Below are 16,335 nucleotides of genomic sequence, written 5' to 3'. Positions count from 1 at the left end.
AAAAGTAATTAAACTCAAAGCCTTAACTGAGTGCCATGAGCATTCTTTAGCAAATGGGAACTTGACATCTAGCCTCTTTGTATTGTACTGAACCGGAATCCCACTTCTGAATTGCTCTTAATTTAGGAAATGTTGCAGCGTGGTTATGTGGTATTAAATAAATATGGTCTTATAAATTTTTTTTCTAAGTATGCAAACTTGGGAGCCTAGAACAGTATTGACAGACATGAATTTTTGTGTGTCTGCCTTTGGGTTTCAGAATTCTTTTCCTGAAACTCTCCCCATAAGACCTCAGCCCTAAATTTATAGAAGATGAAGAGCTGAAAATCTAGGCCATAGGAGGAGGCTTGGGTGAAAGCTTCTGCAGAGGTGTTGCTAAAGATAGGTAAATATAACAGAATCTGTATTGGATAATTTTGCAGAGTTGAGATGTGCTATGTCCAAAAACTATTGAAGGGGTTGAGTGCATGTGTTAGGAATGAATATTTATAGATGTGTTAGCCCTTTTCAGATATAAGACAGTTTCTTTTCTGATGCCTTGAGGAGTTTACATTTTAAGTGACAAATGATGTAAAGAGGAGACAGAGTTCTCTACTATATAAAACTGGCTAGGCCAGTAATGAAAATTCTGCGTAATTAAGAGGGAAAAATATGTGGAATAGGCAAAGATGATCAGAGACTCAGAAACTGGAGAAAAGTATGTTCATTATTGACTTCAATATTGAAAAAAATGAGCATCTCTTTAGAATAAGAATTGGAGAGTAAATGCATTTTTGAAAAACTGCATCATTTCCCGTCTGCCAGCTTTTCCTCTCTACCTCCAATTTAAATAAGCAAAGTTGAACATACTAATGTACTTTAAAAGTCTTATATAAAAGATTGCTTCACATGCAAGATGTAAAGATATTTATGGCAACGAATGAGAGCCAATGCTTCCAGACATATTTAAAAGTTTAAAACAGATATTGAGGTTTGATCTTCTTGGTACCTACTTAAGTTGCTTAGAATAGCAGCGTAAAAGCTTATCTCATAGTAAATTTCCTATACCTCATCACTTAATTGAGACCATGAGGATTTTGGCAGAACTTTTAATTTAGTATCCCTTGCCTGGAATGTGGATTTGACTGCAAAAAGTATTCTCAGATCTCTTACATATTTTGTATTGATGCCTTGTAAGTTTTTTTTTTCTTAAATAAAACATCTTTCCTTTTCTACCCTTTGACATGAAGACATAACACAGGGAGTTGGAACTGTTAATATATTTTATATTGTGCTGCAAAGGACTGTCATATATGCACAGTGCATGTACTATTCAGGTTTTAATGATTTAAAAGTAAAGTACATTCCTGGTATCCCTCTGAAATACCAAAGCTCAGTGTTTATCTAATTCACTTTATACATGTATATATTTATATATATATAGGCACTATAAGTGGAAATAATTTTATGCACATCTCCCAACAAATTATTGCTTTTTCCCTGGTGCAGCTCTGTTCCACCATTTTTCATATATGAGCCCTTGGAGACACTTGTGCCTTTTCTAGTGATTGTTTTTTGTTTGAAATTGGTTATTTGGGGTTTCCTTTCATACATGTCTATGATGCCTGCTGCTGCAGGTCAGTCTATTGCCTTTTATTCTAGTGGTTCCTAAACGTGTTGTGACCAAGCTTCCATACCTCATTTGTCAAGTCTCATTTTTGTCCCAATATCTATAGCCCCTCATCTTGCCATAAGAACAGTGTCACATGCTGTTGCTGGTCATGGAGTTGCTGTGAGCTCTTTGCTTCCAGAAGTGCTGGCACTAAGCTAACTAGCTTGGCTGAAACTTTGGTGTTTCTGCTCTGCTTTCTCCTGAAGTCCCATTTTCAAGCTCCCAGCAATGTGAGCCAGCCCTGGGTGGAGACAGCAGAGGTCAAGCACTGCTTATTTGCTTGGTCTCTGCCTGAGCCACAACAGTAGTAAGTTTGTGTCCTGCCTGTTGAGAACAACTGTTCTGCTGCTTGGCAGAGATGGCCTTTGACTGTGATTGTGCAGAGGCAGAAGTCACTTATTGGAAAAGCAGCAGAGACCTCCAGAAATGAGAATACCGGCAAAGGACACCAGTAGGGTAACACTTAGAGCAAACACCCAAAATAAAGAAGTAAAATGCACGATGGAATTGGACTTTAATTTCCTTTTCCAGTTAGTGAAGGACTGATTTATAGTCTCCTTTGGAAGACAGAGAGTACAGATTGTTTTGCTATAAAATTATTTAAGTACTCAATCATTTTTCTCCAGGAACTGCCCCTCTACCTTTCTTGTGTATGTGTGCTTTAAACACTTTGATTTATTTTTAAAATAGCTACTGGAGCTTTTCTGAGAGCTTGCCTGTTTGAGTTCAGTGAAAAAATATGCATTCCTAAGTTTCAGCTTAGCATTGCGGCTACTGGGTTTGTGGTAGAATTAACAGAGTTTTCTATCTTGTGACTGGGACTTGAATGCACTCTAGTCATACGTGGCAGTGATAAGAGTAGTAAAGCGCATTAGAAGAGGAGGCAAGTCAGTACAAGATGCACTGGGGCAGATAATGACAGCTCTAGGAAAGGCAGGCGGGGGGAAAACAGAAGCAAAAGAACTGCAATGCAGACAGAACTTGAGCAGAAGGGTTTTGCTGGCCCCTCTGCATTGCTGACCTAATTTTACAGGAATCTACATACATTTTATATCCTGCAAAATCTGCATTAGACCCTGCCTGTAATAGCAGCAGCTTGTTTTATGTGACTATTTAAAAATAACTGCAATATTTCTAAGATGGTAGTGTTCAGTCTTTAGGTACCAACCATCTTGGCAAAGCAGCTGTTTTTGGATAGATGTTTAAGACTGGCTTTGCTATATCCCATTATTGACTGGCGGATAATTTGTTCTGAGTTAACATTCAGAGCAGTGTAATGTGTTGCTCTATTTGTGCAGGTCACTGCTCATCATACAAAATATTTAGTGGCATTAATTTTTTGGCTCTGAGGTGTATGTATCATTTGCTACAGAAGTCCTGAGAGTTTTCTTAGTGTATGAAAATCAAATTCCTCAGGTTAGATGCATAAAGAATCATTCCTGCCATGCTGAGTTGTTATGATCCCATATTGGGATCCACAGCTTTGAATAAGACCTCTAAACTTCCTATAGGGAGGTTAGACACTGCAATGTGGTATTCATAGCGGTCAGAGGCAAAGTGAGGAGCAGTGGGAAATGCTAAGAGAGACTGGTGAGTTCAGGAGTCAGCTCTTGCAGAAGGCAGGCGGCTAACTGAGGGAATGGCTGCAGCAGGGTGTCTGTGTCAAACTGAATTCCCAGTCTTGAATCTTCTCTTGGAGTTGGTCCTTTCTGGGAATATAGGCAGAGGAAACATTATCTCCCACAGTACTATATAGCTGGATGGTCTCTTAAGCAGTTACTTAGAAAATGTTAGACCCAGGTTCAGTGTTTTCTTTGACCAAGGAAATTCAACCCTGAATCTCCATCTTCTGTATATTCACAGAAATGTTCTGGTCTTTGGGCCAGAAACTCTGGGTATTTCCCTGTTATTTTGGGTGAGAACCAGACTTCCTCTCTCTGGCCTCTGACTTCAGATTTTCGCTGGATATTGCCACCACCTCAGCTGGGTAGAAGGGGTTTACATTGAACACCAGGATGAGAGATTAAACTTGCTCAAGAGGAGAAACTAAGCTATTTCCTAGGTGGGTGCTTCAAATGGACAGGATCAAAAGGACCATCTCCTCTCTCAGCAGCAGTGATGCCTGCTGCGGTCTGGGGTTACCTGTCCTCACAGCATACTTACTGGGCCTGGTTCTTCGGGGACTGAGAGGGATGCATGTTCAAGAACCTCATGGGGCTGTGCAAGACTCATCATCTCACCTAGAAGTAAAACTCTAGGAACATAACAACACATCACAGGTGAAAACTTGGGTTTTGAAATCACACTTTTCACCTTTGGGCTCTATAACACTTGCAGTAGGAGCCAAGACTAGTTTTGACCCAGCAGTACAGCTGGGCCATCTGTCAGATGTCCCTCCTCCTAAGTAAACCAGATGTCCCTGCTCTGGGAGATGCCAGCTTTTGTCAGAGAGATGGCGTGAGGGGTTGAGAGCACTAACAGGTTTAGCCTTCTGCTTTTAATTTGATGTTGCAAATCTGTCACAATCATTTAGAAAGTCAGCCAGTTAAGTACTGCTATAGGTGTGGAAGTCCTCTTGTAGAGCTAACCTCTGAGTAAGGTGTCAGAGGTCTATTGAAGAAAAGATGTATAGATCGAACAAAATATTTTATATTCTCCATGAATATATATGCCAGGAGAGAGCAATAGCAAATTACTTTAAATGCTCATTGGATAATAGGTGTTTGGGAAAAGTATGTTCCTCATTTATTGTTACATAAGCAGAGAATAGTGGGATAAATCACACCGCCAACCGCCCCAGGCCCCCAAATAATTTATCTACACCGTTTTCCCCCAATTTCAATCTTTTTACATACAGCAGATCAACCCTTTGCCACGCTGAAGTTAAACTTTGCACACAGGATGACTTTGATTGGAGAACTCAAAAATTTCATGATCTGATTTTTCCCAACACGGCAGTAATAAAGGACTTTGTATTAGGAGGAAAGGGAGGTACAAGGTCCTCTGTATTTCTTTGAAGGATATGAGTATATACTAGTCCCCTGTTCAATGTACATGTGGGTCTATCTCAAGCCAACTGAACTGCTAACTGTACCTCACAGCAAGAAAAACAGTAGGCAAATTTCTGAAGTTGCGCATTACTCACTATCTATTAGATACAAAAATAGATGGACCTAAATCTTGGACCAGGCTAGTGGAATTTGTGGCACTATTTCATTTTTTGCTATCCCAGTGGACTGAAATGATACCCCAAATCCATTCATCCCTGAACACGCAAAGATTTCGTTATCTAAATATGACTTGGGTGCCTCAGGTCCATCTCTAGTTAGGAATGATTTGTTAAAATGATGGCTGATAGATTAGGAAAGGATCATTCTAGCTTTTCCTGTATTCTGTTTTTTCACCTGATAAAAGTAGTAAGAGCAGTAAAAGAAGCTTTTTGGTGTTCTCCTAGTATGTTCAACTAGTCAAGATGGAGCTATAAGTCCAGAAACTATCACAACTTCTAGCCATATCTAGCTGTAAAGTTGTCCACTGTTACATCTTCAGGGAGCTGATAGAATGATAATATATGAAAGCACAAACTTCATGCTTCATAGTACAAGTTGCTCACCAAGCACGAAGGAACTTGTACCCAGTTGGAAGGTTATTCTATGACTGTTATAGGGATTTTATTGTTTCATGCATTTCATGATAACTGTTTTTTAGATGCTTCTTTTTATAAGTTATTTTTAGAAACAAACCAGATATAGGAATTTTTCCAAAGCAGGCATTCCTTAGAGCCTGTGCATTGTAGGCACTAAATCCAGCTGAGGTAAACCACTAGCTGTTTGTAATTTTTGTACCATTTCTTAATGCATGAGACCAATAAGCTGAACTAAATTTTTGCTTTGGTACAACACAAAAACTGCCACTAGAGGGTGGTGTTAAATTAAAAAAAGGTCATTTTGGAATCAGTTTCTTTTCATGATAAAATAATTTATACTCTCCTGCACGTTTATAAACATGGGATACATTATACTGCTCTAGTCAGTTTTATTTTAGTATTGTTGCCTTTTTTTCCCATCCAGTGATTTATGTATTCTGTTTCAGCTGTAAACAGCAATGACAGGTATCTAGTTTCATACCTTAATGTATATATGAATACTAAAATGATGTTTCATCTTCTTTGTGAGGGACTTCTTTTATTAAATTGCCAAAAAATCTGTAAGAAAGCTTTTATAATTTTTCTCTTGAAAAATACCCATTGACTTAAAGTTCCATTCCATTGTAGAAAAGTTTTTTTTTCTTTTTTCTCCTTCTTCCTTTTTTTTTTCCTTCCTGAACAGTGGAAGGACTAAATTATTTTTTACCAAGATAGTGCAGCATGATCTAATAAGAACTTTGATTTTCAATGTCAAAGTCCACTCAGGAAGTTTGATACTGTCCACTTGCAAGGTGACTTGTTCCAAACTCAAATCCAGCACTAGTCAAGATGTGGTCTCCGAGCAAAGTAAATCTATCCAGGACTACACTAACTGGGTTCCTGCAAAGGTTTTGCCTTTTTGTTTGTGTTGCTCTCTCTTTCTCTAACCTGAGAACTGCAGAAGTTGCCTGTCAAAGGGTGAATGTGTGACAGCCTGCGACACGAGGTTCCCAGAGAGGTGTCTTCCAATCCCTGTCACTCTCTCCTTAGTGTACGCTCATTAACTTTTCCATAGAGGGGTTTATTTTGGGAGAAAGAGGCATTTGAGGAGACAAGGCAAGGAAGCAAAGGGAGCATCAGGCTAGCGTTTAACCCCAACACAAAGCAGACTGTTTTGACAGTCTACCTTGGGCAAAACTACCACGGTTGGTATTGTTATAGCAATGCTGGACATTTAAATGTAGCATTTACTAAGGGGTACTGGGGGCTGAACCGTGGGCACAGGGACTGCGCAGGCACCCGGTGCCTGGCTGGCTCCGGCGCTCGGGGCCTATCCTGCTGTGCCGCGTGGGACCCTGTGAGCCCTGTGGGAAGCTGCTCAAGATGCTGGGGCAGCTCTCTGGTCCCAGGGGATCAGGTGGAGCTGGTGGGCCAGCAAGGGGCATCATCAGCATCGTACATCACCTATGCTTCACCCTCTGTCTCCAGTCTGGGGGAGAAAAAGCCGGTAATACTTGTACTTATTCTTTTTTGTGTGCTGGGAGGTAGCAGAATGAAAAACATTATCTAGCAGCGAACTGTTGGGCTTTGATGTATATCTGTGGAAATGTTAGTATGTGTTTTCCCCGTTGCTGTTTTACATCACCATACATGATGACAGCTCTGCCAAAAAGCAGCAGCCTGGGCTGAACTAGCCTACTAAAATGATGATAATACAGGTTTTAGTGAGCACAGTAAACACATTCTTCCGACGTGACTGTGGCGCAGTCATGGCTCTTCAGGGGACAGGACAGTGTCTTTGGGCTGATATTGCCACTGTGTGGAGGATGCAAATGGGATGCGTAAAGCCACCCTGTAGTGCACCGGTTTAATTGAACAGATTTCCAATGACTCACTGTGAAGATGAAAATTTTCTAGTCGCATATAATCTTAGCCAGATAAATCCCCGGGGGAAAAAAAAGAAAATAAGAAGAAACAGTAAAATTCGGCCCCTCCACCAACACGATGAAGTTGGGCCCTGAGAGCTCGGGAGAGCTTGGCTGGTGCCGGGCTGGGGGCTGCTCCCAGTTCCCGCAGTGCCCTCGCTGCCCGCCGAGCCCAGTGCCACACGCGGTGGCCCGCAGTGGCATGTGGTGGCCCGCGGTGGCACGTGGTGGCCCGCGGTGGCCTGACTGCGACCCCTCCCCGGTGAAGCCCAGAGAGGTGCAGCTGGTTGCCATGGCAATGATGGAGCCAGAGTTGTCATGGCGATGGAGTTGAATTTTTCCTCCTGTTCTTCCTCCAGGAGGGTGACGGGTGTCATTTTGGGGGGCTCTGAACTCAACCGTTTGCCTCGTGGCTTTTTCCCTGCTAGAAACATTCACACTCATCGCAAATAGTGTATGAACTCGTCTTTTTGTACAGTTATTCTGTTTTCTGAGGCCTGGTGCTAAATTTTTGTTTCAGAATTAGCAAGCTAAGAGCACCACTGGTAAGACATAAATTGCTATGCCTAACGTAATTATGTACGCTATTATACAAGGTGTGTTAATAAAAAATTCTTCAGCTAGTGAGACTGTTTCCAGAGACTTCTTTAATCTTGTGTGGGCTCTTCACGTCTGTATCTGCACATAATACAATTTAATAGGACATTAGGTACCTATTTAAAAAATAATTTGAAGCTGATCTGATGTAAATTTGCTTCAGATATTCTCTTTTACTACAGAATAATGTATGTTCTGTCTTAGAAACGCATCTTTTTGTTGCAGTTTTACTTGAATTGCCTTTGCTCTCTATTCCCTCTCAGGCTTTAAGAGCAATACACTTTTTTTTTCATTGCTCATGAGCTTTGTATCAGTTTTCTCTCGTGTGTTTATTTTTTTTTTTCATATAGGCCAACAACAGGACAAGTACGCTGTATGTAAATTATGTTGCTTTCAATGACCCTTTCCTTAGGAGAGCGGATGTAACTCATAGTTAGCCCTACAGAGACACATAGGATAACTATCAATCAGCTGTGTTTTCTCAGTTGTGGATGAAACTAAATTCCTAGACTAAAAAAGGACATTTTGCAGGACGTGTATTTCTTTATTTCACTGGAACAAATCTAGGCTGGATTACTGCATCCTTGCTCTTCTGGAACATCAGGCATCTTTTTGTAAGTGTCCTGGTGTTCATTTATAATGAAATGGTAAATGTCCTTCTCTTCTCTGTTTCCACTTTGGCTTAACCCCTTTGTCAAAAAACCTCCCCAAACCCTACAACATTTAGAGTGTAGAGCATATTCAACTTTTGGTTTTATAAGGTTAAAATCACATATGCAACTTGACTGAATATGATATCTGTTTTTTAAGAAAACAGAACATTTTGTGCATAATCTACCTTTTAAAATCCCTAAACCCTTCATGATACTTAAGTTTCTGTGCTAAATCATACACCTCAAAATGAAGCCTGAAAATAATATTAGCATTGCTTCAAGGCAAGGCTGCTTTCATAAAGTATAATTTGCAGGCACCAGGGAGTCTGGGAAATGGAAAATTGGAATTTTGGATGTACAAAGTAATAGCACCAGTATTTCATAAACGTCTTAAATCTTAAGAATCTAAGTTTTCAGAAACCTGCTGTGCTGTTGGTACCAACATGCTAATTTAAGCACAGAAATGCAGCCTCTGGGTCAGGTAGACTCTCAGCTGCAAGTTGCTGGAAGTGGCCAGGCCAACAGGCATGATGCCACTGTGTGTTGGTCCTCTTTTTCCAGATTTTCCTGGATATCTCCAGGGGCCCCTGTTAGAGACTGGATACTGAGCTGGATGGACCTCTTGTCCATCTTTCTTGGGTCCTTAATGCAGGTTTGACAGAGCAATTAGTTTTATGAACAGCTGTGTAAAATATTGGGAAAGAGTTGTTCCCTCTCTGTGAAGATCTTGCAGGTGTGAAGCTCTGCTGTGTCATCTTGTGTTCCTATGGGTTGTTGCCTTCATTATTCTTTACAAAATCTTCTGTGCTTATACTTACTTGAATCTTTCAAGTGCTGTCATTAAATCCAGAAGCTTCTTGAATTGTCTCATCAAGACAAAAAATAATCACAGTGTGGGACAATGCCAGTGCTCTTCTAGTCCTGCATATAAGCCCTGGAAACCATGCAAAACCTCCCCAGCCTATACCCCGGTATCTGCTAGGTTCTTCTCAATTGACACCTGATTGCATTAATACAAGTTAGTATCATGGTGCAATTACAAATAAGGGAAATAATTTTCATCTGTATGAGAGAGCTCATAGGAACTTTATTTGGATGTTTATTCAGGCATGAACTGTGATGTTAATTCAGAAATATCTCAGTTCAGTCCCAGATGGGGCGATGCCAGGGAGCGAAGGTTTATAATTTGCATTATTGTCCTGCAGGCACTCCAGCGAGTGGCTTTTGCCAAGTCACCTCAAGGAGCCTCACAGCACAGTGGTTTTTGCCTACCTTATCAGTGTTACTGATGATAAAAAACCCTGCTTGTTGAAATAACGAATAACTCTGGAGTTACTTCGGTATAGATTAGAAGGTTTATGTCCAGGCTTGCTGAGTATTCCCCACCTCTGCCTTACAAAGAAAAGGTAAAACGTCTGCCGGCATATCTTGAGAATGGTGAATTCAACCGTTTGCAGCTCCTGCAAAACTGTAAAGCTCATTGAGACGAAAGATCATGTCTGAGGTCATGCTATAACTTCTTACAGCTAAGGCTTTTCACAGAATTAAGGGACTTGCAAGCCCGCTGCTGAATACATTTGTGTTTTACGACTATTGAAAGAGCTTTTCAGTGGTGTCAAACTATTAGATACAGCCAGAAACTCCACTTTTGGGAAGGGGAAACTTTTGGGAAAGCATTTATTTACAGGAACAGTAATAGTTCAGAAACTTATTCTTTTGGTAGAAGGAGGGTTTATGAACTTGCTGCAGATACTTTAATACCAAGCTCTGCTGAGTGAATGTTTATGTTAGAGATTTTTCAGAGATGTTGAGCAAACTGTCAGAGTTATTGGATGGGTGGAGGTAATATTAAACAACAGTAAAACTCCTCTGATCTCTAGACCACTGGTTCCTTACCTGGCAAGGAGTGTAAGGAGATCTTGCAGCACGCAGCAAAGGGCCTGCAAAGCACTGCTGAAACCAGCTGGCTTTGCGGCCCCATCTTCTTCCTCTGCGAACAAAGTCAAGCGAAAGGCCGCGTGCTCCCACTGCTCTGCCGTGAACGTAGCAAAGAGCGTGAAGAAAATCCAGGAGAGAGGAGCCTGTATCCACGTGAAGGTAACTGGATGCTGCTAAGCCGATTTTGATGGTGGCAAGGATATGAGCCGTGTTAAAGAGAATTTCAGCTTGTGACATTTTCACCTTCAACATGTAATATGTAAATGAAGGTATATCAATAAAACACCTGGGGAGTGTTATCCCTATTTTACAAGCCTGTTGGCTAAGGAAAGGAAGCTAGGGAGTTTTACCCACGCTGTGCGAGTAATTCATGAGGGCCTCTGGAGGAGCCTGCTGCCTTCTGTCCCCCAGATTTGGGGGCAGAGAGGTGTGAAGCCCTTCTGCCTGCACCGCGGAGGCCTGCAGGAGCAAAGCACAGCTACTGCCCTTATCCTCGCAGGGATGCGGCAGCAGCTGATGGCACAGAACGCGGGAGAAGCGAAAGAGGATGTTGTAGCCATTTAATGAAGTGGCTGCTGAAAAGGTAAAGGGTTACTTCTCTACAAAACACTCCAAGAGCTCACCGAGGGATACTTAACGTTAACACATTATTTAAAAAAAAAGTAGTATCAAAACAGTAACATCTGAAAAGTCAGCGGCTGTAGGAGATTTACAAATCATGAATGATTTACAATTAGAAGGTAAAAGAACAGAGTTTGCCTTGTTCTCTGTGGTTTGTGTGACTTACAGGAAACGGGTAGGTAGGAGCTTTAGGTAGCCAACAGATAAGACTCTTGAGTTTGGGGTAAGACTTGCTACTAACAGGAGAGTTATGAAAACCTCCATTTATTTGGCTTATCTGCTGCGTATTTCAGTGGTTAAATTTATTTTGCTCGGGGTCCTGCTGGGGAAGGGGAGGTGTGCGCTCCTGCAGGAAACGAAAACATTGGTGCTTCAGTTCCCCCACACTGCCAACTTAAGCCTCCCTCAATAAAACAAGCAGATGCTAAATTTTTCATCTCTCTCTCTCTCAAACAGTAGTTCTTAGTCTTTAACTTTTCCTTTGCATTCTTAAGTATTATTTTAATAGCCATATTTGCCCATCCACAGCCAAGTTGGGAACTTGGTGTTTCGCCTAGTACCCCTGAGGATTTCTGTTCACAGCTGGGCTGAAATGTCACAAAGGTATTTTGTAGAATTGACCAGCAATTTTCCTGTAAGGTGGCATCCCATCAGGAAATGCTGATTTTTGAAGACTAAAACATTTCCTGAAGACATGCCTCTTAACAATATGTCACTCTAGAAAGAGCACAGAGAAGCATTTTGCTTATGCTAAAATGGGATTGTTTTAAACAAGCTGTTATAATGAAATACATTTATCTTATAAGAGTGAAAGAATTATAACAAAGCATTTCAACTTTATAAAAAAATTAAATTTCATTTAGGTTACAAAGATTTTTTTTTTCCATTTTTGTTACGTGAAATATATTGAAACTTGTAGAATTTGCTGTGAAAAGGAAAAAGTCTGTTACAGATCGGCTTTGTTGTCTCTCTCTGCAATGTTTAATGATGTGTTGTTTTATGCCTTGTACTACTGAGGTATTCAGCTGTGCAAGAAATTTTTTCAGTTTGCGGTTGACCTTTTGATTGCTTAAATTTATTTGCTGTCTGATATCTTTACAGTGCAGCCTTCTGTAATTTATAGTTTGGATATAAAACACTTCAGCAAAGATGCAATGTAGAGTTAATGTCTAATATATAGAATGAAAGATGCAGCTGTAATTCTTCAGCGTCTGTGGAAAGATCGTGGGACCCATTGGCTTGGTATTTGAGCGAGTTTGGAATAGAGGGTGCCGCTTTGGAAATAATTAGTCAAATTTTAATAGAAACTACTCGGGGGTTGTTGGACAGTTTATTTTGGAGTGTTTTTGCTTTATAAAAACACAAATGGTGTATTTGAGAGTACAAGCCAGTAGGCTAAGTCCTACACTTTTGCATAGGGTGCCTTGCTGGCTGCTTGGGCAGGTGTAAGAGCTTTCCCTCTTGCTCTGGCGTGCAGCGCAGTGAGAGCCAAAAGCTCAGGCTTCTGGTACGAAATGTGCATTCAGTAGTCTTTCAGAGGTAAGCCCTACTGAAATCCCGTGTAAATGGTGAACAACTGTTATGAATTGCATCATGAATTTTTAATAACTCTGATACCCTCGGGCACAAACTAGAGCTCAAAATAAATTTCTTTATAATTCATACTCTAGGTACTGCACGTAACAACATGTGAAGGGAACTAAAGTTTCCAAAGGACTGTTTACTTTGGCTTCAACAGGGTTGCTTTACAAATAGTCACCTCAGAAAACACATATGTAGATGTGTGAGCTCTGAGTTGGGGTGGGGGGTGAAGGGATTCATTTTGGGTCCTTTTCTTTGCCTCTTTCTGTCTGGAGTTTTGTCTCCTTCTGGATTAAGACTTTTGTCCATGGAAAGATGTTCCCATCTCCCAAACCTCCTGAATATAGTCCTCTCTGTAAGAGTTTCCTTCTCTTTCTAGTAAATTTTTCTCTACCATGGGCATTGCTGTGCTCGCTGCCCTTGAATTTCTCTGCCCTTTGGGAGTTGCCCCAGCTGTTTTCTCTCGGAGCTGCTTGGTGCCGTGACGTTGCCCAGATACTGCCATGGCTGATCTGGACTTAGGAAACGAGTCAGAAACCAGTGGCAGGGGACATGAGTCATATTGGAGATGCAAAAGTGGGAGTAAAGCTTTGCCTTGCAGCTTAGCTTCACCTCCCATCCCCACTCAGCCGTGGCTGAGTCGTTTCTTCCCCTTCCAAATATTTGTGTGTTCAATCACAATTTGCTCTTCGTTTTATCCCTTCCATTTTATCTATTTGATTGCCTTCTCTTTTCCCCAGTTTTTCCTCCACTTTTTTCTTCGTTCCTCCCTCCTTGCCTTTTCACCCTTTATAGATTTTCTTGCCACGAGGGATCTTCTGCCCCTTGGACCTTCACTTTCTGCTTGACCTCTCTGGCCCTCCCAGCAGCGCTTTCTCCTCCTCCTTTTGGGAAGAGGTAGAAGAGTAGTGGCTCCGCGATGTTCACATGGTCCATGGTGGATACCACTGTCGCCCTCCCTCGTGTGCCACCTTCCCTGAACAGCCGCACCCTGGAGCTGCTGTTCATGCCTTGAACCACGGACACCAACAAAATTGTCCCAGAAGCTTTTGCTTATCAGGAATTCAAGTACTGCTTTTCATCTGAGTTACAGCAATTTTTCCATCCTGATCTTTCAAGTGTTGAAACGTTGGAGGAAGTAGGGTTTGAAATGTCCTGCAGCTTCCCTGGGCCACTGCTGCTTCCTTCCCCTCGTCCTCGTGTGCGGGAGCGACCCTGGGAACTTCCTGGGGACGAGACCCTGCGCTAAATGCCTCTGGGGCAGATAGGGTACCGGGAGTAATTCAGACTCTGTTCATCATCTCTTTTTTTTTTTTTGGTAACAGAATGGAAAAGCCTTTCTAAATGAGTGTGTAGTCACTGGAAAACCTGACTGCTTTCATCAAAGATTTTCTTTCAGCTTCTGCATAAACCAGAATAATCTCACTGGAAACGCGTGCTGAGCAGTCAGCAATACTGTACACAGAAAACGCGGCTGGGAAACTTTGTTTTTATTGGGAGGGACTATACGGCGGCAAACGCCACAGCAGAAACGGTGCCAGGGAAGCTGGGGCTCCTGTGAGAGCTGCCTCTTTAGCTTCAGAAATTCAAACAGGACATTTCCCAGGATCTCAAGGTTTGCAAAGTTTTGCCTTTCAGTTTATGTGCCCTCCCCTAAAAGTTATGTTGGGGAGGTGTCCGAATTTGTTGCCAGGGTGGAGACGGGTGAAGGGAGCGCTGGGCTCAGGTGCAAGCTAGGAAGCGAGGGAAGGAAGGAGGGAAAATGAGTGTGGGGTGGGATGGGGGATGCGGGAAGATGAGGATGGGGAAGGCCAGCAGCGAGTCTGGGTGGAGGCCGGTCTATGTGCACTGGCTTTGCCTTCTCACTGTCACGTTAGAAAGCGACTTCTTCCCCCAGCCTGTTTCCTTTCTGTTTTTCCCTGAGAGGGAGTGTGGAGATTAAGAAGGAAAAATCCTGAGCCTCTGTGGAATAAAGCAGCAGTTGTAAAGGAGTGGCTTTCACAGACTTTGGCTTTACCAGCCAAAATAAATGTGTCCTGCTTTCAGTGCACCTTGCGTGCAGACACATCTCTGGAATTTTTTCTTCTTTTGCACTGATATTTATACATCTTGATGTGCTGTATTTTTGTTCGTGTATGTGTTTGGATAGGCAGGTGTTGTCCTGTGAGATACAGCTTATATCTCTGTCTCTAACAAATCTACTGGGGAGATGCAGAGCTACTAAAAATAATAATACTGCACTAGCAGTAGACATTTATCCAGAATTTGAACGCTTTATGAATGATGCAGAGAAGATGAGTTCTGTCGTCTTAACTGATAACAGGTCAAGTCCTATTCTCAATTATGGCATATTTTTACTGCTCTAACAGAATAATCAGGCTTACTGTCCTGTTACCAATGCTCTTTCTATCATCTTAAGAGCATCCCACGTTCTGGTCCTTCCCCACTTAATGTTTGCCTTTCGCAGAGCAGGACATCTGTATCTATTAAATGCTACAGCCAGGAAGGGGCTGTTTGGTGTTTCTTCACCATAGTTTATGTCTGCGCAACTGATATAGACATAAAGAAAAACATTTCCAAGAGATCAGGATTGAATTACAAAAGCTCGAGGAGAGAAGAGCACCTATCTTACTTCAGTGCTATCTTGACAGAAGTTATGAGCAAACCAGATTATCCTTGACTGTTATTCACTGTAGTACAAGCAACACTGAAAAATATTCCTGCGCATAAGCTTAATGACAAAGTGATTTATATTTCCTTTTGCAAAATTGCACTGCCTTGTTCTGGGAGGCTTCCTGCCACATACAAACATGGGTTTTCTGCCCAATGTTTTTATGTCCTGGTAAAAGTACAGATTTGGTTGCTCTCGTGCGTGTTCTCATTTAGGTTACTGGAGGGGAAAAAAAAAATCTCCCTGAGGTTGTGATGGCCAGAGCTGCCAGTGGAGCCGGCTGCAGAGCTCGGCTGGAGCTCCAGCAGGCCGGAGGAGCGCTGTCACCCACCGCCCACGTGCGCAAACAAGTCCTGCTTCTCAGTGAATTTGTAGCAGCAGCTGGCAACGGTTGGGAAATTTGTAAGACCCGAGACAGCCACTCATTTATTGTCTCAAAAAATGGAAATATTGAGGGAAAACTGAAATAGCTGCAGGAATTGCCTTCTCATCAAAATTGTATTTAACTAAAAATGACAAACACATTACACGTAACTGGATTATTCTATGAATAACATTGCTGGATATATTTATGAAAAAGTTGTATTTACTTTAGAGTAACAATAAATATACCTGATATTAGAGGTGGAACTATAGTGCATGCAAAAATTACATGTAAATACTTGAGACTATTGATATACCTCTAAAATAGGAAAAAGTAAAAATACTGCAACAACAATTACCAGTAATGTTGACTTGTAAACAGAAAATTAAGTTATTTCTACAGAGGTCAAAGCTGAGACCTAATATTACAGTACAGATACAAAAGAAACCTAGGTTTCTATAGAAAAGCTTGTAAATTGACTACTGCTTCACTGTACATATAAATTACAATGAATACACAGGACTGTATGAATCCTGTACGCAGGATTATAATAATTACTCATGGATAAACACAGATATGGATGGCATTTAGGTCTACAGTATATAAGAAATGTAACTATCCCTAAACTTCTAGTATTTGATGAAGTGCATTTTTATTATTTAGCATTTTGAAGCATTGAGGTGTAACAATAACATCACTGTAATCATTA

This window comes from Apteryx rowi, unplaced genomic scaffold (genome assembly GCF_003343035.1).
Source record: "Apteryx rowi isolate R43461 unplaced genomic scaffold, aptRow1 scaffold_302, whole genome shotgun sequence".
In the NCBI taxonomy this organism is placed as follows: Eukaryota; Metazoa; Chordata; class Aves; order Apterygiformes; family Apterygidae; genus Apteryx; species Apteryx rowi.
Note: the sequence above shows the minus strand (reverse complement) of the source record.